The following is a 25,363-nucleotide window of genomic DNA, read 5'->3' as shown; positions in this document are numbered from 1 at the left end:
ACTGTGCTGGGCAAATATCCTACAATGCAAGGACAGCTACCTGTGCAAGGATATCTGCAGCAGAATCCCTGATCTCCACCCACTGGGTACCATTAGTACCTCATTTGCTATAACAATAAAAAAAAAAATCTACCGATACTGCCAAATGTTCATTGTAGAGAAAAATCACTCTCAACTGAGAACCACTCAGGTTAGCAGTTGGGAAAGGCATCTCTGAGTGATGACCTGAAGAAGGAGTCGACCTTATGGGAAGCAATGGAGCAAAAGCATTCAATAGAGATGGGAAATAAATACAGAAGCAAGATGGGGATGCACTTGGTGTGTTTGAGGGTAGAAACCAGGCTTTAGAATGACAGTGTGGTGAATAAGGGGGAAATTGGTAGGAGTTAAACTAGAGAGGTAGGCTGGGTCATATTATGAAGGACCTAATAGACACTGATAAGAAATTTGGAATTTTTCAAGGATCCACAATCAGAGAGCGATAGACCTAGGACTCAAATCCACGTCTCCAGACTACTAGGCTAGAAGTCTTTCTATTAAACAAGGGTGATGAAGCAGTTTACATTTATTAACCATAGGATTGCAAGTGGCCATTACTCTAACTGACCTTTCCCTGAATCCACCTGTTTAAAAATTCCTAATATAGTAGTTGACATTTGACATGAAACCCAAAGAAGATGAACTTTAGCAAGAAGCTGATCAAGGTCTGGTTCACAGATCAGCAGCATCAGCATCACAAGGGAACTTGTTAGAAATATAGAATCTCAGGCCCCACCTCAGACCCATGAATTAAAATATGTACCTTGAAAGTCCCCAGGTAATTTGTAGGCATGTTAAAGCTTGAGAAGCACTGATCTAGTTTATCAAAATATCATCAGAAACAGTCGAGTGATTCAAACCGTTTTTTTTTAAGGGCTTTTACTGAGTCAGAAGACTAATGATGGTGTCATCATTAAACTCTCACTATAACATCTTTTTGATTCCTTTCTTTCTTTAGCTCAGAGCAATTCTTCATTCACAAAGTCCTATGTAGTCTTCCTTAATAATAGCATACATCCTTCCCTTTCCATTTCTACAGCCACCACTTTTGTCTTGGCCCTAATTTGTACCTAATTTGTACCTAGACTATTATAGCCATATCAAAATTTATGCCTTCCTCCCTTCATGCCCTTCATTGCCTAGAGCTCTGTGAATCTCAAAATTTCTGTGTTTTTTTTTTTTTTTTTTTTTTTTTGTCTTCAGGGTAAAACTCCTATTTCCAACTCTGACTTTGAAGGTCTTCTGTATCTAAACTCCAAAGTACTTTTCCCAGGGAATCTATTGCATGTAGGTCTTTATGTCCATGTCTTTGTTCACACCCTGGAATGCCCTTTCCCACCCTTTTGACTGCCTTCAAGGCTCTGCTGAAATTCCACTTCCATCAGTGATGTAAACTCTACCCAGTTGCCTACCCAGATCCTGTGGCACTTGTTACCTGTACCAATTTTTTTTTCTTTGATAGCATTTTAATTTCAGGTACAAGCACAGGTCTTCACAATGAAATTGTAGCTCATGGAGGACAGAGGCCACATCTTTGTCCCCTCTCACTCTAATGCTTAGTAAGGCACCAAGCACATAGTAGGTAATCAGTAAATAATTTGCCTCTGAATCTGCAGCTATGGAGTAATGCCCAGATTTATAAGCACTTCGTTTCTACTAATTTATTTTCTCTAAGGGTCTGTGCAATTGTGCAAACGGCATTGTTTATAAAGCCAGCCATGGGTAAGCAATCTCAGATCAGCTGGGTGATAGGCAATGGATGCAGTCCAGAGTTTCAGGCCAAATAAAAATTTTGAATCTTTACTTCAAAAACCACCGTATTCTGTGGAACCAAGCTCTGTTCTGGGTGTCAGAACAATAGGTATCCCTCCATACCGTTGCATTCAAGACCAGCCCAAAGCCCCAGTTGTGTCTGCCCTACCTGAACCTCGGATAGCCCAGATATAAAATGATAATGTTGACCTCAATTCCATATTTTGCTATATTTTTGTGTTTGCTTAGTACTTCTTACTTAAGGTTGTTGGCAAGAGTGTCTGCTGGTAACTTGGCTCAGGGTGTTGTAGGGTTTTTTTTGTATATGTTTGGTTTTCTTATCCCTGGGCATTGAACCATTAAGATTCCTGTGGGTCGACATAACTACTTACAGCCTTCTGTATGTATCCATTGGCTTGTATGGACCTCATAAACTTAAAGAGGTGCAGGGGAAAAGTGCCATAATTCTCATTGTACAATTGGAGAAGTGGAGGCCCAGAAAAGTGATCTAACTTTCCCAAGTTCACAAATGAATTACCAGAGCTGAAATCAGAGCTAAGGTTAAGCTTTATGAACCTTAGGCTACGACTCAGTTAATGGGCTCAGTACAGCCTTACCTTTCTACTTATTAAAAATAGACAATGTTAGGATTTTAACTCAGATGGTCTTTTCCTGTTGCTCACACTCTTACCCACTGTCAGCATGGCCCGTCAGATAATCACACTGATTCATGAAAAGACAAATATTTTCTGTTTCTGTTCTAAAGTAAGCTTGCCAAAAGGGATAAAGAGAAATATTCTCGATCCCTGAGATGCGTTGCTTCAAGCACCTATCTACTTTCTCTGCAAAGTTACCCCTTTGGCAATGGTTGTTCAATTCTGATTATATCTGGCAGGGAAATAATAAACCTATTTAGATGCTCATCGGCTATAACATCTCAGTGAGTCAACAGGCTCATGTATATCCTACGAGAAGTCTCTCAAACTTGCATCATACAGTTATCAAAGAGTGTTGCTGGGCCACCAACTTCAAAATGGCTCAAGGCATTTGAGTTTACAAAGCATTCCATTTTATAGCAAAGTACATCTGTGCTAAGGATAGTGTCTTAAAGACTATGCTTCTGGGGTGACAATTATTTTCTTGCTGAGGTTGCAGGATAGACAATTTTTTTTTTTTGTCTACATTAAAGCAGGGAAATGAAGAGTCTGAGTATTTAGGAAGTTTATGGCATACTGGTAAGCAGATAAATTTCTGGTATCCATCTGAATATCAACTTGGTGGCTTTGTGACCTCTGGCACCTTATCTTCTCTGAGCCTCAGTTTTTTCATCTGTAAAATGGAAGTCATAATGGTACTTACAAGGTCAAAATGATGACTAAATGAGAGGATAAATGTAAAATATTTAGCTCAATGCCAAGCACATAGTAAGTGCTTCATAACAATTGAGTACTAATGTTACTTTTATATTATTTATTAATAATTCCTATAGTCACATAGAATAAGAAGTCCCCCTTATTCACTATAGGCATTCAGAGTGTCCTTCTCTCAGGCCTGCATGAGTAATTCCTTCTGGCTTACTAATACCAAAAGTCCATTTATATCTGATTGAGATGAAGAAAGAAATACAGATGGAGCAGGGAACCAGCCCTCACATTAGATGATTTACACCAGGGATTCTCAACCTTAGCACTACTGATGTTTTGCACTGAATTAGTCTGTTTCAGGGGGCCATCCTGCACAATGGAGGATGTTCATCAGCATCCTTGGCCTCTATCCACTATAAGATGCCAGAAACAAACCATTCTCCTCCAAGTTCTGACAACCAAAACTGTCTCCAGACATTTGTCAACTGAGAGCAAAAGTGCCCCCAGTTGAGAGTTACTAATTATACAGTCCATTTGCCCATGATGGGGTATGTGTGCTCATGGTGTGGCCAGTGACAAGCAGACAGGCAGGAGTGGGGAATTTCTTTCTGTAAAGGGCCCAAGTAGCAAATATTTTAGGCATTGTCTGTCCCAGCTACTCAGCTCTGCCATGTAGCTTGAAAGCAGCCAAAGATGACACATAAATGAACATGTTCCAACAAAACTATTTATGGACCCTGAAATTTGAATTTCGTATAATTTTCATGTGTCACTAAGTTATTCTTTACAAAAGTTTTATTCAATCACCCAAAAATGTTAAAACTATATATGAGTTGTACAAAATCAGGTGGTGAGCTATATTTGGCCCTTAAGTCATAGTTTTTTGACCTTTGGACTAAGAAATACATGAAGCCATACTTCATATTTATCCCTAGGATAAACATGGGTTAAATATGGTACTTTTCCTGAAAGCATAAAATTTACATATACATTTTAGAGAAAGCATATTATTTTATTAAAAATGACAGTTGCTATATTTTGGAATAGGACCCAAGCCAAAATGAATTTTAGAGATAAAACATTATATTTTGAAGTAATATCTTGCTTCCCATGGGCTGCTTGGACCCATGCCTCAGATCCTCAGAGGCTTTCATTTCCTGCCATCATTTTCCCTTGCTTTTAGACTACCTTCATGGGAAAATGTAAGAAGTTGCCATACCACTGTAAGTGAGAAACTAACTAATATAAGAATCTTTTAGACTTCTCATAATTGATTACCCTTGGATGGTGTCCAATAAAGTACCTCAAAATATACTAAGTGCCCTAGTGGTTGTCTAATACATTTCATCAGAGAATGGTATATAATGTGCAATTGTTTAATCCAAAGTGGTTCCTATACATCCTTTTTGAAATGTTCAAGTGTCTCACACACTTAGGGTATGGGGTTTATTCACATCTGTTGTCAGCTAAGCAGCTTGTGTATCCCTCAGCTTGATGAGTACCCAGAAAATTAGCAAATGGCATAGGCCCTACTCTCAGGAAGCTGAAATCTAATGGCAATGTTAGGATCTGCTCCTATGAGAGTAGCCGCAAAGAGTACACCATCAAGAAGGGTGTTGTGGCAGAAGAAGCAGCAGAGGGGCAAGCGGGACGCATCTTTTCTAGCACCTTCTGTGCATTCATCCTGAAGAAAGGAGTTACTTTACCTTTAGTTAAGTTTTCTCTTCTGCCCAGAGTGCTTTTTTGAGACAGATTCTGAGACACCATCCAAGCTCATCTGGGAAGAATGCCACAATTGATTAGAGCTGTCAGCTGTGGATGGGAGATCAGGGATTGGCTGGCAAAAGTGCCAGGGTGTTGACAGGCCTCGTCTCAGTCATCACCACAGCTCTTCCCGGCTGGAAATGCCTCTGGCTATATTACCCTTATTGCATGATTTCGTGGTACTCATCAGATCCAAAGAAGGGGAGGATCATTGTGATATGCAAAGCTCAGGGGAAGACTACATGGTTGAGAGAGGATGGACAGGGCTTTGACGCCCAGGGCTGCTGCTTCTTCTTTGAAGCTAGGTTCCAGCAGAACACATTTTGTGCCTACTTGAATTCTGGTTGGCTCTAGGCTGAGTACATTCTGTTGTGGCGTTGGCATGGGAAGAGGGAGGCATGTGGGAAACATTGCATCTCTGCCATTCTCCCGGGCCCTTGTGAACGCGAATGTCTTCTTAATGAGCCTATCCCAGAGAGTCTGGCCTTTCACATAAACAAATAAGCATCAGCAGAAGATGTTCACAAGAGGACTGGGGAAAATAGGGCCACGTTGAGTGACAACCCAAATAAAGGAGTCCTAAGAGGTCTGAAGCTGGTGGCTAATGAGCGCATCTCCTCATTCGTGATTTCTTGGCCAGGACATGTATTGTTGAGGGCGCCAGGAAAGTCTCTCTTATTTTATACAGGAAGAAGTCTTTCTGGCCTCTGTCCCAGTACTGACTTTTATTTTTTATGCTGGGGTGGGGGCCTGCCTAGAGGACATTTACAAGGTGAGGAGAAATGTAAAGCTAATTTTAACCTAACAATTTTCTTATCTTTCTAGTGATATATATCAGTTTTCTCACTTGGGAAATGGGGATAAAAATATAACTCACCTTCTAGAATTGTTGGGATGATTAAGTGAGATGATTCTCAGAAAGCATTTAGCACAGTTTCCAATATGTAGTCAGCATCTGATACATGTTGGCTGCAAACATTATTAGTAACAGTATTATCATCATTATTCTTTTCACATGTGGAAAGACACTGAAAGGAGTGTCCAGGGGGTGGGGGAATTGGGAAGGGATAACATTAGGAGAAATACCTAATGTAGATGATGGGGGGATGGATGCAGCAAACTACCAAGGCATGTGTATACCCATGTAACAAACCTGCACATTCTGCACATGTACCACAGAATGTAAAGTATAAAAATAAAATAAGACATTTAATAGAATTTGCAAACTTGATCCTATTATACATATGTAGTGCAATTTTTTGAGGTAGAATAGTGATTTTATCATTGATTTAAATTAAATAATTAAATAACGGGAATGTTCTTTGCACAGTTTCTAAGAGCAAACAGAAAAAAAAATGTATTCGGGGGTGAGGGATCTCATTCCAATTCTGCCACCAGCTGACTGTGAGGTTTTAGGCAAGTCATCTCTCATGTCAACTGAGAGTGTTAGACTGGAATTTTTATTCATTTAGTAAACATACTTTGAGGACCTACTAAGTGACAGGCTGTATTTCCAGGCAGCAAATATAGAAAGGTGAATAAGACATACTTTCTGCACTCAAGAGATCCCAAAGGTAATGAAGGAGACAGGTAGCACATGTGACCATGTAGCATGAGAACTGCTCTCACTATGTGAAGGCATGCCAAATGCTCTGGAGGCCTGGCATGGAATTAGCAATACTAAAAGTTCTGTCCCAATCCAACCTTCCATGAGTCTATAACTGAAGCATCCAAATTATAAGCTGGGTGATTAGGGGAGGAGGAAGTAACCTAGCTGGTAAGGGGCCTAAATCTCAAGTCCCCTCCTTCTAGGACCAGCGTACTCACCAAATGCCAAACTGCCTTAAAATAAAAACATTCAAGAACAAGTGACTGCACAGTATTCCATGGTGTATATGTGCCACATTTTCTTTATTCCATCTATCATTGATGGGTATTTGGGTTGGTTCCAAGTCTTTGCCATTGTGAACAGTGCCACAATAAACATACGTGTGCATGTGTCTTTATAATAGAATGATTTATAATCCTTTGGGTATATACCCAATAATGGGTTTGCTGGGTCACACAAGAACAGAAAACCAAACACCGCATGTTCTTGCTCATAAGTGGGAGTTGAACAATAAGAACACATGGACACAGGGAGGGGAAATTCATACACCAGGGCCTGTTAGGGGTTGGGGGGCTAGGGGATGGATAGCATTAGGAGAAATACATAATGTAGATGACAGGGTGGTGGATGCAGCAAACCACCATGGCACATGTATACCTATGTAACAAAACTGCACATTCTGCACATGTACCCCAGAGCTTAAAGTATAATAAAAAATAAATAAAGAACAAGTGATGTGCAGAGAGGTAACAGTGATAAATAAATAACTGAGATTTGGAAACAGGAGACTTCAACTTAAGTTTTAGCACTGTTATTTTGGTAGTTTGATGATTTAGAGTTAGTTGTTTAATCTCGCAGAGCCTCAGTTACTTCATCAGCAAGGGTGTTACTATAGTAATACCTGTTAGACATTATTATTATGTGAAGAGAGAGAGCTTACTAAGCTGTAGCATACGCATTCTAGTTGGTGGTTGTTTCTGTTGTTATTATTAATAATAACAACAATAAATATCCTGCTGTTTATTTATTTATTTTTTTAATGTTCAGTGGCCGGTAATTGAATTTGAGTGCCCAGAGATACAGGTAAGGGTTTTTTCCTTTAGTTATCATTATCTTTTCTCAAAAGAATAGGAAAAATATAAGCCTCTTTTTAACCTTAATATTAAAAAATCTTAACCTCTATAGCTTGTGCATAAAAAACGAGGAAGAGAGGAAGGAGAGGAAAGAGATTGTCTATTTCTACTTAAAGCTAATCAGAGAAATAATTTTAGATAAGAGTATTATGACCTGATTTCTGATTAATTTAAGTCTTATTATACTGTTGTAATAGAAATCCCTGAAGTGGGTTATTGATTATCTATTGGTAGAATAAAAGGATAAGCAGCTGTGGTAAATAAAAGCTTTTGCCTGAGGCAAAGCAAAGGAGAAGTGGTATCAGAGAAATATAATAAAGATGAGAGTGAGAGAAAAAGCTTGGGCTCTAGTTCTTTCAGATATGTGACCTTGAACAAATCTCTTCCCTATACTTGGCCTCAGTTTCCCCATCAAAACAACTAGGGCATAGTCTAGATAATCCCCAACGTCCCTTTCAACCTGGACGAACTATGAAATTTCTACCTATGCAGTACTGAACAACAGGGAGAGACACCCACAGAGAGAGAGATGGTTTGTACTGTGCTCAAATGCCTGACTAATAAAAAGGGGAATAGACTCATAAAACGCAGTAATTCAGATGAAATTGATAGTGTATGTTGATTTCAGGCTGGCAATTTCAGGCTTCCAAATCACAAGGAAACTCCATTTAATCCTGGGATGGTTTCTTGATCTCTTTCTTAGCTCAGTAGTGCTAAGCACAGAGCTCTCATGGAAAACAAGAGAGAAAGAGAGAGAGAGAGAGAAAGGGAGAGAGAGAGAGGGAGAGAGAGAGAGCTGTTTAAAAAAACAATATACTTGGATGCACTGAAGAGCAGTCCTCTGTGAAACCCTCATAATGTTAGTTGCCTACATGCTTAACCCTTCGTAATCTGATTTTTGGTCCCCAACAGAAATCAGACTAGGTAGTCTTATATAGGGAAATAAATCAAAACTTGTTCACTCTGTTTAATAATGTCATTTGCCATCTATAGGACCTGCAAAGGGTAATGAATTCAGCAGATCTACAATCCAGCACTTCAGATTTTTGAAATTTACTCATGAAAATTTAGGAAGTCCTAAAGGCTGTGAAAAATCATTGAACTTCATTGGCAGGCAGGACCTTGCTTTCAAACAAATCAGATATTGAGATCTAAAGAGGGACCAGGGCTTTCACAGAGTCACCTATGAGTCTCGGAAGAACTGAGACTAGAAGTCACAGCTAGGACTAGAACTCCACTGACCCCCAATCCAGTATAACCAAGTCTCCTGTGGCCCTTCCTATGATCTGGACTCAAAGACTTTCTGATATTCCCCAAGAGAGTTGTAGGGGCGCTCTGTTCTCTGGTTCTTGCAGTATAATGACAGACCTGAGGTTAGGATTCTCCTTGGATGTAAGAGTCACAAGCCTACCTTGTTGACAGACAAGGCAATTATAGATTCGAGATGCTTTAAGTTATCTTGTGTACAGCAGGTTCTTATACACAACCCTAGCACATGGAAAATAATTACATTCATCCTGAGCCCCAGCTACTGTTACCAATTCAAATTAAGCCAACATATTGATTAAGATGCAGGTAGTTATGGTGCCATGAGAACTGGAATCTGAATACCTTGTTTTTTTCTCTAACACTTGCTAGTTACCTATTGTTGATCCGCTAATTAACTTCTGTGTGCCTCAGTTTCTCCATCTTTAAGATAGGGATAATGATGACAGCCTCTGTTTCTCCATCTTTAAGAAAGGGATAATGATGACAGTATCTACAGAACAGCTTAACTTGAACTAAATGAGAAATCTAAACAAAACACATAGAATTAAATATGATTTCCTAAGGGTTAGCTTATACATGTTTTGAGAACTTAGAAAAGAGGAAGAAAACATAAATATCCTAAGGAGATAAGAAAATGTTTCCTCGGTGAGGTTGGAGAGCAGCTAAGCCTTGAAGAATAGGCTGGATTTGAACACTGGGAGAAGAGGTGAGAAGGTAAGGAAGTGGAGGCAGTAGCTTGCACTAGCCAGAGACAGTTTCTGAGTGTCCTAATGCTTTGGGCTCTCTACTTTTATTTTAAGTAATATTCCAATCTTTGACACCTTCATTCAACAATGCTTTTTTTTTTTTTTTTTTTTTTTTTTTTTTTTTTTTTTTTTTTTTTTTTTGAGACAGAGTCTCACTCTGTGGCCCAGGTTGGAGCACAGTGGCATGATTTCGTCTCACTGCAACCTTTGCCTCCCTGGTTCAAGCAATTCCCTGCCTCATCCTCCCTGGTAACTGAGATTACAGGCATGTGCCACCACACCCAGATAATTTTTGTATTTTTAGTAGAGACGAGGTTTCACCATTTTGGCCAGGCTGGTCTTGAACTCCTAACCTTGTGATCCACCTGTCTTGGCTTCCCAAAGTGCTGGTATTATAGTCATGAGCCACCGTGCCTGGCCTCAACAGCACTTTGTATTTTTCTGCTTTCATTTCCTGAATTGTTTCCCTGGGGAGGAGCAGGACTACTTGTTGAGGCAAATCACATCACAGATACCTCTTTTCTTCTCTTTTATTGAATATTCTGTGTATATGTATGTGTGTATATATATATATACACACATATATAGTTAAAAAATTAAAGGCTATCTCCAGATAATTCTCCAAATGAGCAGGCTTAGGCTTTAATCATATTATGTTCCCTTCCTTCTTGCTCTTCATTTGCCAAATTATATTAATGATCATAATCCCTTCTACGTATTTTGGACTTTACGGTGTGTAAGGGTTTTATCTCTGCTGCCACCGTTGGCCCTCTCAGTGAGTCCATGCAGTAATTTATGTTATAAGTGTTGAAATCTGTTTATGAATGAGTTGCAAGAGCTTCAGAGAACTTGCCTGATACACAGCAGGCTCTCAATAAATATTGGATGGATGGATGGATGGATGGATGGATGGATGGATAAATGGATGGATGGATGGACAGGTGGCTGGATGGATGGATGGGAGAGACAGGGACCTTGAGTATAATGATAGCTGCTGTATCTGCTGTATTTTATCATTCTCTCTATCCATGATAATTCCAGTTTCAGCAGAGATCCCAAGGCACAGAAAGCAGACATGCCTTATAGTCATTTATATTTGGGCTGCCCTGGAGACTGTCAAATGGAGATGGGCACCAACCTGGCATGCTGTAATTTTGTGATACAGAAAATCTAGTAAATTTCCATGAAGCAAGGTCATTACCCCTAAGGCTGCTTGTATAAGATACTGTCCCTTTTTGTGTAGATGATGTGTTTGGAGTTTCTCCTTTATTTGAGAAAAATAGAGTTCTTGCCCATTTGCATCCCATGGTCTGGAGTTGAGAGGATCAGTGCTTGGATTGCAGGAAGAATATAAAGAACAAAGAGAAGGACCAGAAAACTAGAAGTCAGAAGACCTAGGTTCAAGACTCAAGTTCAAAACTTAAAAGCTTCGCTTATTTATTCATCGATTATATATTGATTCCTTACTCTGAGGTAGGCTCTGCCAGAAGTGGGAACACAGTACTGAGTAAGGGGGACAAGATATTTGGCCTCATAGACCTTAGCTGAAGTGGGATAAGGGAGAAAAATTAAATAAATTGACTGAATAAGCATGATAATTGTAATATAAAGATTCTCCAGGTAACGTGGCTCATGCCTGTAATCCCAGCACTTTGGGAGGTCAAGGCAGGCAGATCATCTGAGGTCAGGAGTTCAAGAGTAGCCTGGCCAACATGGTGAAACCTCATCTATACTAAAAATACAAAAATTAGCTGGGTCATGATGCATGCCTGCAATCCTAGCTACTCGGGAGGCTGAGGCACAAGAATCACTTTAACCTGAAAAGCAGAAGTTGCAGTGAGCCAATATCATGCCATTATAGCCTGAGTGACAGAGAAAGACTCTGTTAAAAAAAAAAAAATGCAATGCACTGAGAGAAGGCAATATGAAGGTATTTGTTTAAATAGTGAGTCAAGGAAGGCCCTTACTGAGTAGACGTGACATTTAAGCCTAGATTTAAATGCTGAGATGGTGCTACTGCTACAAAACAATTTGGAGAATATTCTAGTCAGAGGGAATAACTTGTGCAATGGTTTGAGAAATGGAGGGACAACCAGGGTAGCTACAGTGTTTTTGGCAAGGGCGAGACTGATAGGAGATTAGAATTAGGAAAGCCAAGAAAGCATCAGATGAAGCAGCTCTGACAGACCATGGAAAGAAGAGTGACTTTTAAGTACACGAGAAGCCACTGGAAGGTCATAAGTAGAATGGGATATGATCCCATCTGTTTTAAGAATTTGGCCCAGTCACTGAACTTCCTTGTGACTCCTTTGTCTCTCCTGAAAACAAGAATTAAACTACTAATTTCCTGTCCTTCCAAGAGGTTGCTTGAGTGTCAGATCATGTTCATCATAATACTTTGCTCCAGAAAATCAAACACCGCATGTTCTCATGCATAGGCAGGTGTTGAACAATGAGAACACATGGACACAGGGAGGGGAGCACTACACACTGGGGACTATTGGGGGGAAATAGGGGAGGGACAGTGGGGGGTGGGGAGTTGGGGAGAGATAGCATGGGGAGAAATGCCAGATATAGGTGATGGGGAGGAAGGCAGCAAATCACACTGCCACGTGTGTACCTATGCAACAATCTTGCATGTTCTTCACATGTACCCCAAAACCTAAAATGCAATTAAAAAAAAATACTTTGCTCCAGGTTGTGCTTGATAAATTTTGAACTGAATTGTTCAGTATCAATATGAAAATGCTTTGTAAACTTTTAAGTGTCATGCAAGTGTAAAGTATTATCAATAATCAACATTTCCCAAAAGCCCTGCCTTTTTCCCAGGAATTCATGTGGAACAGATAAGATAATTGGCCATAAAATGCTTTGAAAACCCTATGCTAATGAAAGATACTTTATATTTATGTTCATTATGTTTATTGAAGTTTGCATTTGGTTTCTTAATTCCATAGCACCAACTTATTCTCTATTTTTGGCCCAGGAAACAACAAGCAGACTCAAGTGTGTTATTTAACCTCAAGAAACAAAAATATCTAGAGAGAATATGATGAGTGGGACTGAGAGTCAAGTCAGCAAGTCTTTGGTTAGAACTAGGCACTTCCTCACTCTCTTACCTAAGTAGATAGGAGCTTATCCTCATTAGTCATAAGTCCCCTGCTACTTATAAAGAAGTTGTGAAAAATAATACTGACAGTGATGATAATATGAATGACACATGGTTAGTAACGCATATAGATATATACTCATGGGTATGTATATATAGTCCTTTGCTACATTCCTCAGAGCATGTTTTTCTCATCTATTGTTTTACTTTGGCTCACACTCATGCACAGGGGTAGAGTAGGAGTATTCTAATTGGAGAAATGGCTATGAAGTGCTTAAGTGGTTTGCTTCAAAGTCACACTGTGAGTGATAGAGGAGATGAAACCAGGTCACAGCCCTCCCTAGTCCCATGCTGGCACTCTGTATCAAAACCCCTCAGCTCCTGGGAGGCCTTGGGGAAAAAAAAAAAAAAGCAGGATCCTGAGCCCCAGATTAGGAACTGGAACATTTTGATACTTTAGAAAATATTTTATTCAAATAGCCTAGCCCTCTTCCCTCATGTCACATACAGGGAAATGGAGGACCACAAGTAGAAGTCCACTTGGGAAGGTGACTTTTCTGCCACCTGCTCAAGCATCTATGGATGTTCCTGCCGTATACCTTTCAACCTCATATGTAGCTGGCAGTTAAGGTGGATGGAGACAATGCAATAGAAGTCAAGGTCATCCCCTTTGAGAATGATCTTACCAAAGAGGGAATCACAGTAGTTAGAGAACTCTTCAGTTGATTAATAATTTTTTCTTTGTAACGGAAAGGAAGTCTCTGTGACCTTGGGTCTGACCTTGAACCTGACATGCCTATGCCCTAAGTCTCTCTTGCTCTCCCCTTCAGGGATTTGAACAAGGCAAATCTTGAAGTTCATTTACCTTCTGTAAAATTTGGCAGCTCTACACATTATCTTGGCCAGTTGGAGCCTAAAAAGTGATGTAGCTCAGAGACAGACAAGTTTAGTTGGATGAACATGAGTACTAAGCTGGGAAGGTCATGCCCAAGTGTGAGCCTTGTAGCCTTTGGTCAAGTGTCTGCCTTACAGCTAATCTTCTCTCTTGGTGAAACGATTTAAAATACCCATCCAGCACATGTCCTAAAATGGACATGAGGTTTCTCTGGGATAAAGGATGAGAAGACACTTTGTATTTTGTAACATTCTACTCAGATGCTGGATGCTCATCTCATTAATATTATACACTGGTGCCAGTTCCTGGGGGGTCAGCTGCAGAGAAGCTAGTTCAGGCTGCAACATCTCATTAGAAGCTGAAATTTGGATTCAGGAAGAGGAGCATGAAGCGGGTGAGAGCCACCCTCTGCTGCCCAGGTTTCTGCTGTTATCTGTATTCAGAGAGGCATCCTGGTACCTTGGCAATGCTGCTTGGTGGGATGTCTCTGATTTTGATGTTGCACGTGTCAACATTCTAATAGGGCAGCAGCCAAGATGGGGTGTGAGTTTGGAAAGACATCTTATGACAGCTTTTCCCCAAAGATGTTTCAACAGATAACCCTTTAGAAATAACAAAGATGGTTTATGTATTTCACAGGAAACCCAGGGGCTCAGGGAGCAGCTCGGTTGGAAGTTTGGCATGCAGACAGCTTCCCACTCTCCCGTTTTTCCCTGCCCTGTACATCTGTGAGATATCATCACTTGTCACAGTAACACAGTATTTTATTGCATTATATTGACAGCAATGGTGAAAGGACTGTAAGGCTATTTCCTTCTAGGATGTTCACATTGGATGGACCTTAAACATTTACTCCTCTCTTAAAATGTAAATCAGATCACCTCAGTCTACTGTTTATACATTCTGTCATGGCTTCCTGTCATGAATAGAATCCAGATGCCTAATATAAGCTGGATGGTAGCCTGATCTGACCTTTGCTGACCTCTCCCACCTCCCCTCCCATGCAGCTCCCCTTGCTCACAGTGCTTGAGCCACACGGGTCTTTATTCTGTGCCCAAATAGGCCAAGTTTTCTCCTACCTGAGGGGCCACTATTAAAATACTTACCTAAAGCCCTAAAGCTCTTTATGCCTGCATCACTCTTTCCTAAGATCTTTCCTGGATGCCTCCTTCATATCAAGTCTCAGCCCAGCTCAGCCATCTCTTCAGCAAGTACTTCCCTGACCTTCCTCTTTGGCCCCACTCCTCTACCCCTCCATATGTCTCCATTACATTGCCTTTGGTAATGTCTTCTTAGCATGTATCGATTTGTTTACCTATTTGTGCCATGACATGAGAGGAGAGATTCCTTCTTCTTCTTTTTTTTTTTTTTTTTTTTTTTTTTTTTTTTTTTTTTTTTAAGTTTTGCTCCGTTGCCCAGGCTGGAATGCCTGGAGTGATCTTGGTTCACCAGCAGGCAGGGATCTCGGCTCACTGCCAGCCCCGCCTCTGAGGTTCGAGTGATTCTCCTGCCTCAGCCTCTGTAGTAGCTGAAACTACAGGCAAATGCCACCACATCCAGCTAATTTTTTATTTTTAGTGGAGACGCGGTTTCACCATGTTGGCCAGACTGCTCTCAAACTCCTGGTCTCATGTGATCTGCCTGCCTCAACCTCCCTAAGTGCTGGGATCACAGGTGTAAGCCACCATGCCTGGCATGAGATCCTGTCTTTCCTATTGTCTTCTGAATCTCCAGCATGGAAGAATCAAGGTGCCATAGCACATAATAGATTTATTGTCCAATGAGTACTTGTTGTAGGGATGAATGAACCCTCTCTTTTTACAGTGGGAGAAGTTAGGATCAGAGAAGAGTACCCATCATTGTATTTCTGAAGGTTTTATGTTAGCACCTTTGGGCCATGCTGGAACTTTGGCAAATTATAGCATTCAAGGGCTTTGGGGTAATGTTCCTGGATCCCTAGAAAGTCAGCAAATAGGGATAAGGGTGTCTTGAGCCCTGTGAAAGTGTTAGCGTATTTCTGGGGAGAAGATTCGTAGCTTTTATTGGTACTTCAAGGTGATCTTTGATTCATTAGTTGCTCCCATCAATTTTTCCTTTTAATTAATTTAGTTTGGGAAATGCGGAGTGAGCCCAAAAGAGGATAGATGTCTCAAAAGACCTTTCTTCCTTTTCACTGACAGCATGATTCCATCGTTCTGCCACTGAATATAGGGATGGCTCCTCTTTCTATCACCAGAGCACATATTTCTTAAGTTCATTGTTTCCATGATGAATCTGTATAGTGCCAGAAGCTACAGTTAGATTTCCATATGAATCAAAGGATTCTGGAGTTGGGAGAGCACTTTATTCAGTGTTCATAAACCAAAGTGTATAGCAGAATTTTCTAGGGAAAATTTTTTAACAACTGTGAGTTTTCCATCCCTTCTCCGACTTCTATTTTTTATTTTATTTTTTTTGTTAGAGATAAGACTTTACTCTATCACCCAAACTAGAGTTCAGTGGCATGATCACAGCTCACTAGAAGCCTTGAATTCCTGGGCACAGCGTTCATCCACCTCAGCCTCCCAAGTAGCCAGGACCACAGGAGGTGTGCCACCACACCTACCTAATTTTTGTAATTTTGCTAGAGATGGGGTTTTGCCATGTTGCCCAGACTGGTCTCAAACTCCTGACCTCAAGCAATCCTTCCACCTCAGCCTCCAAAAGTGCTGGGATTACAGGCATGAGCCACCACACTCAGCTAATTGTAGTTTTGTTTGTTTGTTTGTTTGTTTGTTTGTTTGTACAGATGGGGTTTCGTCATGTTGCCCAGACTGGTCTTGAACTCCTGGGTTCAAGTGAGCTGCCTGCCTCAGCCTCCAAAGTGCTGGGATTGCAGGTGGGAGCCTCTGCACCTGGATCCCCTGACTTTTAGAAGTGGAGTTTATTAGTTTCTTAGCACTTCTGTGACAAAATTCCACAAACAAGTTGGCTTAAAACAGTAGAAACTCAAGGTCTCGTAGTTCTGAAGGATAGAAGTCTGAAAGAAAAGGCTTGGTAGGGCTATGCTCTCTCTAAAACCTGTAAGTGAGAATCCTTCCTTGACTCTTCCTAGCTTCTGGTGGTTGCCGTCAGTCCTTGGCAATCCTTGACTTGAAACTGCCAAAGAACTGCTGCACTTTGATCTACGCCTCTGTCACCACATGGCTCCTTCCCCTGGTATATCTGTGTGTCTTCTCTTCTTATAAGGACATCAATCATATTGTATCAAGATCCACCCTACTCCAGTTTGACCACAACCTAGTATTTATATCTGCAATATTCTGAGGTCCTGGAAGTTGAAACTTTGCTTTGGGGGATACCCAAAACATGACATGACATGAAGTATGGGAATCTGCGTTTTTTAAAAAGCTCCACCAGTGATTGTGTTGTGATACACTGCTCTTATACACATGCCCTTCAGTGAAAAGGTGAGAAACTGAGGGCCAGGAAAGGGACAAGGCCAGGGTCATGCAGAGTCTCAGTGATAGAGACTGGGGCCCCAAGTGTCATGATTACCCCAATATACTTTCTAATGTGCCAAGCTGCCTTTTGGAGTCTGGACCTGGTAATGCTCTCACTTGTCTACAGGGACCAGCATTTAAGTAAGTATTTCCCGTTGTTCATATCTGCCCCAAGGGGCCACTTCTCCACTGTAATCAGAGGGGCATCAGTGGATCTTTTGGTCTGGTCACCTGCCTTCATTGCAAAGGATATGGTTTGGGACAAGTTGGACTATCTCAGCAGTCATGGATAGGCACTCCAGTTTCCTCCCATGTTGCCCCAAATTACTGTGGTGGATAATCGGTATTTGGATGAAATTCTGTGCTATATGTATGGGAAGACATCCTTTCTCATCCTTCCTCATTATTTACTCAGAACACTAACATATGGTATATATTAGCACAGTCCTCTCTCAGGTTCACATGTAGGTGGGGTCATAGGAAAAGAAATTAACATCTGGAAAGACAAGACAAACTTTGCCCACAGTGGTTGAGATGTTACTCTATGGAAATACTGGTTGTCGTGCCCAATTTGTGTCCCCTCTCATTGTATTTTTATGCTGGAAGTCTACACAATCTGTTGATCCCCATCTTGGCCAGTTTCCTCACAGTAGATGCACTTAAAGTCACAGATCCCAAAGTAAGCAAATCTAACGTGTTTAATCTATTATTAATCAGCTAGTTGCCAAAATGATAGAGCTCTAGGGGAGCCTGAGGAAGACATCAATATTTATGGCCTCGTTAGGGAGTGCATATTTTTCTCTCTCTCCTTTATCCTTCTCCCTATCCCCTTCAGATGAGAATGGAAATAGGAAGCCTGTTATGTTTTCTGCCATTGTACAAGGCAGGAATGTCATGTTTTGAAAGGACACAACTACAATGTGGTATTTTATGTTTGTTTGAGAATATTAGCTGTTAGGACTGTGGTAACTTCTGCCAGGTTGGGATAAACAAAACCAATCTGCAGTCCATGGTAATACAATGGAAAAGCATGGAGAACACAAGGAACCTGGGAGAACTTGTCTGCAAACAATTCACTTTTCTAATGAGGCGACTAAGGCTCAGAGAGGGAAACGGTCTCCTTTGTGACCACATGTTCATTTTCTCATTCAACAAACCTTAACCGCATATCTCCTATTCAACAGTGTATGAGCTGCCAGGGACAATGAGGTAAGTATTAGCAGAAACACCTAACATTCATTGAGCACTTCTTAGGTGCTGGGTACACACTGAGTCCTTCAAGTAGTCTCTCCTGCTGAAAGTGCTATTCCAAGTGCAAGTTGCTACTAACCTTTCCGACCTTGCCTCACTTCCTTCCCCCTTCCCTCATTTCTTATGCTCCAGCCTCAGTAGTTTTCACTGTTACTATTTTTGGAATATATACCAGGCTTATTGCCCCTCTGGACCTTTGACTCAGCTTTCGCTGCTGACTAGATTCTTCTTCCCTTTATCACTTCTGTCTACTTATATTTCAGGTCTTAGTGCAAAATCTTTTACAGTGATTTCTTGAAAGTGAGTCACCTCATTCTTACCCATTAAGAGGTAGTGACTATCTCTATCATATCACTAACTCTTAACAAACCTGTTTTACTGTCATCTTACACAGTTATATGTTGTTAAATACTTAACACCTGAGTCTGGTGGGGTGGTGGTGGGGAGGGAGAGTGTGCTGATTTCTAGCATTTGCCAATTTTCATGATGTAAATACCTCTACTATGGCTAATTCAACAAGCTATCAACATGATGTCACTGAATAAGAAGTTGAGAAGACTGCCATGTGTGTATCTTGCATGTTCTTCACATGTACCCCCAAACCTAAAATGCAATAAAAAAAAAGAAGTTGAGAAGAGATACACACAGTTCACTCTTGTAAGCCAGTAGGTACCACCTCTGAAATACTTCTTATTGTCTGAAATTATCGTATTTTTTGTTTAGTTGTAATTCCTTTACCCTCCTATGCAATATAAGCTCCAAAAGAAGAGAAACCGTCTCTATTCTGGTTATGACTGCATTTCTAGCATCTAGAACAAGGTCAATAATATGATAGTAACTTAATAAATAACTGTGGAATGAATTATGAATGAATAAATGAATGAGAATCCTCACAATTAGGTAGGTACTACTATTATCCTCATTTGCCAAATAAGGAAACTAAAATGCAGATAGAGATTAAATAACTTGTCCAAGCTCACACAGTTAGTACATGGGATCGCTGGAATTTGAATCAAGGCAGTTTTTCTCCAGAGCCTCTTCTCTAAGTCCCAAGTTATACGAATTTAACAAAGTCACTTCTCTTGAAGGGCTCAAAGTCTAGAGAAGAAACAGACACTTGAACAAAAAGGGGAAATAATGCACTTATGACAAATATGTATGTAATATGCAGTAAAGGACCTGGGTGAGTGAGGACCAGGAGAGTGGCATGGTGATTAGCTACGTAATATTTGACGGACACTTGGAGGATATCATTGGAGTGCTCTTTCCACCATGCCAAGTTGTCTACCACCTGGTGCAATTGACATTATGAAATCTTTCTTAGATAAGGAAGAGAAATCAGGCTTTACTTAAATATAAAGAAAACCACAGAAGATGGCTTGAGTGTCGGCCAGATATTTCAGGACACAGGAAATTCAATAGTCCACATGAAGCACACTTTCCGACAGGGTCTTAACTTCTCCTCACTGCTGATCTTGTGACATGCTCTCTGACGAAGGGCTTTTTTAAAGCTCTGGGTTGAATTGCTCACCCATTTCTGCTTCTGATTCTTTGCCTCTTTCACCAAAAATCAGGTGGCTACTCACCTGGGATGATAGTTTGGATGTTTGTTCCCACCCAAAATCTCATGTTGAATTGTAATACCCAATGCTGACGGTGGGGCCTGGTGGGAGGTGTTTGGGTCATGGGGGCAGATCTCTCATGATTTGGTGCTTTTCTTACAATAGTGAGTGACTTCTCATAAGATATGGTTGTTGTAAAATACGGCACTTTCCCTACCACCCTCTCTCACTCTTGTTCTTGCCATGTGACATGCCTGCTCCCACTTCACTACCCATCGTGATTATAAACTGCCAGAGGCCTCGCCAGAAGCAGATGCCAGTGCTATGCTTCCTGTGCAGCCTAGAGAACTGTGAATCGATTAAACCTCTTTTTTAAACAAATTATCCAGTCTCAGGTATTTCTTTACAGCAGTGCAGGAAAAGCCTAATACATAGTGAGTGGACAGTGTACCACTGCAGTCTCTTGATTGTTCTATTAGCCAGGCTTGAGAAATCACAGAGACATTACTGGCAACCACCATAACCTTGGCATTTCCTGCCTCTGCTTCTCCCCTCCCCAACCCCAAATAGCTACTAAGTTCTTTTGTCAAGTCTTGCATCATACCTTTCCCTTCATCTCTGCAGCTACCATTCTGGTCCAAGATACGGGTCTATTCATCCACTCATTCATTCAACATACATGAAGTGCTCTGTGGCAGGCAATGTGATGGGCTTAGGGAATTCAATGATAACCAAGAGCAGATATGACTCCTACACTCACAGAACGTATTTCCAGTGAGGCATATTCTAGTGGGGCAAGCAGCTGTAAATCAAATAACCACCTGCATAAATGGATAATTCTAACTGTGATGAAAATTACCAAGGGGAGAAGGACATGGTGCTGGGAGAGTCTCTAACAGGACATTTGACATAATCAGGAACACCAGGAAAGTAGTCACATTTATACCAAAACCTGAGTTTCTAAAAAATGAGAAAGCATTAAGGTCTCGAATGGAGGAAAAGTGGAAAAGTCATTTCTGCCAATTAGAAAGACATGCACAAATATTCTTCAACGGAAGGGAGTTTAGCCCCTGCCAGGATTGGTTTGGATGGGGACAGAGAAGGCAGCAGAAAATGGCTTGGGATCGGGCTGAATAAATATGGCAGTGTTAGCCTCTGTGTCTAGATACTTGAGAGAATCCATTTTTGTACTCCCTCTATAACACCTAGTTTCCCTTTCTGGCTCATTTGCCAGATTCCTCTTTCTAAAGCACTGGGTTCGTGTGTATGCGTATGCAAGTGCTTTCCCCCACCCGCCAGGTCCCCATTACTCCTCTACTCCAAAAAACATCAGTTGTTTTTCTAGTGCCTGCAATGTAAAGCTTAAACCCACTGGTATCAAAGACTTCTATAATCCAGCATCAACTAAACTTTCAGCTGTCACTTCCCCCTGTTGGGAAACCATATAACATGATGTTATAACATAGTGGCAGCAGGAGCTTTGGAGTCAAATAGCTGATATAAATCTTCTTTCTTCCATTTTCTACCTTTGTAACCCAGATCAGATTGCTTAATCCTGCTGAGCCTGCAGTTTTGTACTTTTAACATGGAATTATAGTGTAAGGTTTAAATCAGATAATTAAATAAAGCCTTGAGCATGATCCATGATGTACTGAAAGTACTGATTAAATAAGAGTCTGTTAAACTATACAGTCTACTCACTATCTCGCATTCTTATCTAGTATTTACTAGACAGTTAGGCACTATTTCTCTTGCTTAGAGCAACTTCTTTCACATCTATCCAAAATGTATAACCCTTTGATTACCAAATCAATATCTTCAGCTCCTTTCTTTCAGGTACTATATTTGTATTTGCTTCATAACCCCTAGTATAATGCATGAAGCATTGCTCTTAATAAACATTCCTTGGATGGATGAATGAATAAATGAATAAAGAAGTTAAGTAAAAGAAAATCAATTTTTATATTATTCTAGGTAAAAGGAAAAAGAAAAATGAATCAAAATATCTTGGAAATAAAATTCTGTTCCTTTCCGTGAGCTTGTTTATTTGTTTATAAGCTAGGGAGCATGTAACCTACCACTTATTTAGTCTCACAAGTATGTTAACATCATTAACATAAGGTTTGTGAAGTACTTTATACTGCCTGGAGGAAAGATGGCACAGAAATTTAAAATATTATATGTGATCCTTCCAGGAAGAAAAAAAGAAGCAATATCTATTTTGTGAAGTACATCAATTTTGGATCACTCTAATGGAAGTGCCCCAAGCCGCTGGTTTATCTCTTCACATGTGCGTTAATTTATAAATTTCAAAGCCCCTGATGGATACCTTTGATTTTAATTAAGTACGTTTTGCCAAATTTCAACATTAAAAACTCAGTAAAATAGTTCTCATACTTGCTTTGCAGAATCTGCAATATTTGATATAAATGTATTATAAAAGGGTATGTTAGAAACTTCCTAGACTGAAATCAGCCACCCAGCACCTTTTTCTTAGGATTCAAGTACTCTAACATGTGCTTACTTTCTTGTTTGTCTGTGTGATTTGGTGTTTTTATTTTTATTATTATAGAAAATAATAAATATGTCTTGAATGATCATTTCGTTACTGAGTACCACCAGAGATTCGAGGTCCTTGCATGCAAATGCATTTACTCTCAGGTTGGCACTACAAACTGCTGCTGTAATTGTGATAAACTATTGAGAACAGAAAAAAACAAATTTGATGGAGAAATAATGCATAGTAAAATAATGCTGGGTGAAGGCTCACTGACATAATGACATACTGTACAGAAAAACAGGGAAGACACTGGTAAAGAAACTGAATCTTAGTATACAGTAGTTTAGGCATGCTGAACTCACAGGATCAATGTGATTACACAGTACTATATTGCTGTCACAAATGGTGTTTTGGAGTCAGCAAATACTACAGTTTCTAATTTAATTAATATTGGTGATTCAAAATGTACTGATGTTATAATTGTGTTTGTCTCATTTGTAAATTTCCTTTGGTTTTATAATTCTAAGATAGCCATAAACAAAGGATTGATCTCTGACTTTGTGTCTGCACATTTTCAGGTAGCATCATAGTAAATATAACTTGTCAACATTGTGGATTCAGAAGAAAAGTTTGCTTCAAAAAGCGTCCATAAATTACATGAATTCAAAAAAAAAATTGCGTTAGTAGGTGATAGTAAAAGTCTCCAAGAAAGTGTTGCATTATGGCCAAGCTTTATTATACCAAGTCCATAAAACACAAAGGGAGGGATCAGAAATGTAGAAAGTGGCAGATATGGAAACAGTTTTGCAGGTAAAATACTGAAGTTCTAAGAGGTTTTTAGGGTTGGATAAAATGGAAAAATCAAGATTGAGAGCGCCAGAATCCTGTTGAGTATTGTTGATGAACTCTTAAAACGTTCAAACTCAACAAACAATTGAAGAGTGTGTGTGTGTGTGTGTGTGTGTGTGTGTGGGTGGGTGTGTGTGCGTGTGTGTGCATGCATGTGTTACAATATATGTGCATATCTCTTCTTCAATGTTTTGAAGATCTGCCTACAGGACTGCTTCTCTCATTTACCAATGATAGGCTTTGTGGAAGTGATACTAATTTTAAAGAAATTTGCTTTACACCTATATTTTCTTAAAAAAAAAACTTTTGTAAAACAAGGCTGTCCTTAATTTACCTCTTCAAAGCTGTTACCTATACCAAGTTTTAGTAAAAGAAGCAGTAGGCCTGCATTTGTTAGTTTCTAAACTTTATTTTCACCTTCCTGCGTCTATAAATTTTTATTCTTGTTTATGGTGTATACTGTGCTTGTGAGAAGAACACTTACCCTTTCAAAGTTGAGAAGACTATTTGTAAGAGTGTGAAGAGGTCTAAGCCTTGCCCCTTTAAATGGGGTATTGTGTTCATTGTAAGCACTGCAATGTGGCTTGCTCTATTACAGGCTGTTGTGCTCAGTGTCAAAAGCTTTATTTCCTTCTTGACCCAGTCCTAGTTATTCCAGAGTTATTAAACAGATACACGATTTTAAATTGCTTTTCAGAATGAATTGGAAGAGAGTGAAGGGTTGAGTGGAGAAGTCAGCAAGATGGTCTTTGTCTATGCAGACTCCTTTCCATAATTTTTCCCCCATCCTATGCCTAATTTTATACCAGGAATCTCTTCCTGCCTTTTCCTACGGCATGAAAATATGAGTTTCATTTTATAGACTGCTCTTAACTTTTCAAAACCATGCCAACAATATTAATCAAAGAAATGGCCAGTGTTTGTGGAGCACTAATTTGTCACTCAACATTGGGCTGGACATTCAGGATAACCCACTGAATATCCCAAGACCTCGCTGACCAACACCTCCCTATACCAACTAGGTCAGATCCTCATTCACAGGTTTTCATAGTACACACAATTCCCCTGCACAGCACTAGGTCCCATGTAGGCAATAATTATTTATCTTGTCTATGCCTTTCCACTTAATGGTGAACTCCTAGAGGATATAGGGGGAAGTCTGTTTTGTTCACTGCTGAATTCCTAGAACCCAACTTAATATCTAGCACCAAGAAGCACTCAGTAGAAATAGGTGGGTGTTGAACAATGAGAGCACATGGACACAGGGAGGGGAGCACTACACACTGGGGTCTGTTGGGGGCAAATAGGGGAGGGACAGTGGGGGTGGGGAGTTGGGGAGAGATAGTATGGGGAGAAATGCCAGATATAGGTGATGGGGAGAAAGGCAGCAAACCACACTGCCACCTGTGTACTTATGCAACTATCTTGCATGTTCTTCACATGTACCTCAAAACCTAAAATGGAATTAAAAAAAGAAAGAAATTGGATGAAATAAAGAAGGAATGGTTGGTATGGGAAGGGGTTGGGAGTATGAGAAGCATACTAGTATTTAAGAAGCAAGGAAGGTATTTAAAAAGCACAGAATTGCATAAAGGCAGGTTCCTGCAACAAGAATACCACACAAGTTAGAAAGTAGGCCAGATTATTAACTACAAACTAAGGAAGTAGAACAAAATCTTTTGTGATTGCAACATGAAAGCAAAAGTCCAAACCAGGAATCATCTCAAAAAATAGAAAGTGTATTAAGAAAACATGCTTTAACTGCACCTGGAGGAAAAAGAAGTGAGCTATCCCTTTTAGTGTGTGAGAAGGAAAAGCAAATGACTCATTTCAGAAAGCAAAAGCATCTAGGGCTTTATTCTTCTGCCCCTCCTTAGTTTTTCTTTCCCAGAGTAAAGGCAGTTATATTATCAAAGCACACAGCATCCAGAGGGGGTGGGGAGGAGTCTGGCCAGGAGACACAAGGGCTGATGAAAGATGATTTTAGAAGTTGGCTCTTTTCATAGCAAAAAGCTGTATTCCTTGAACTGTCCAAGCCA

At 40.1% G+C, this 25,363-nt stretch overlaps 1 protein-coding gene across 8 annotated transcripts in view; it reads left to right on the top strand.

Moving 5' to 3' along the window:
- Positions 1–25,363, top strand: part of GRIA1 (glutamate ionotropic receptor AMPA type subunit 1) — a 329,622-nt gene that overhangs the window by 77,284 nt on the left and 226,975 nt on the right. The gene's annotated exons all lie outside the window — the stretch shown is intronic.

The sequence above is a fragment of the Saimiri boliviensis genome, chromosome 1 (assembly GCF_048565385.1).
Source record: "Saimiri boliviensis isolate mSaiBol1 chromosome 1, mSaiBol1.pri, whole genome shotgun sequence".
Taxonomy (NCBI): Eukaryota; Metazoa; Chordata; class Mammalia; order Primates; family Cebidae; genus Saimiri; species Saimiri boliviensis.
This window is presented reverse-complemented; position numbering and strand designations above follow the sequence as displayed.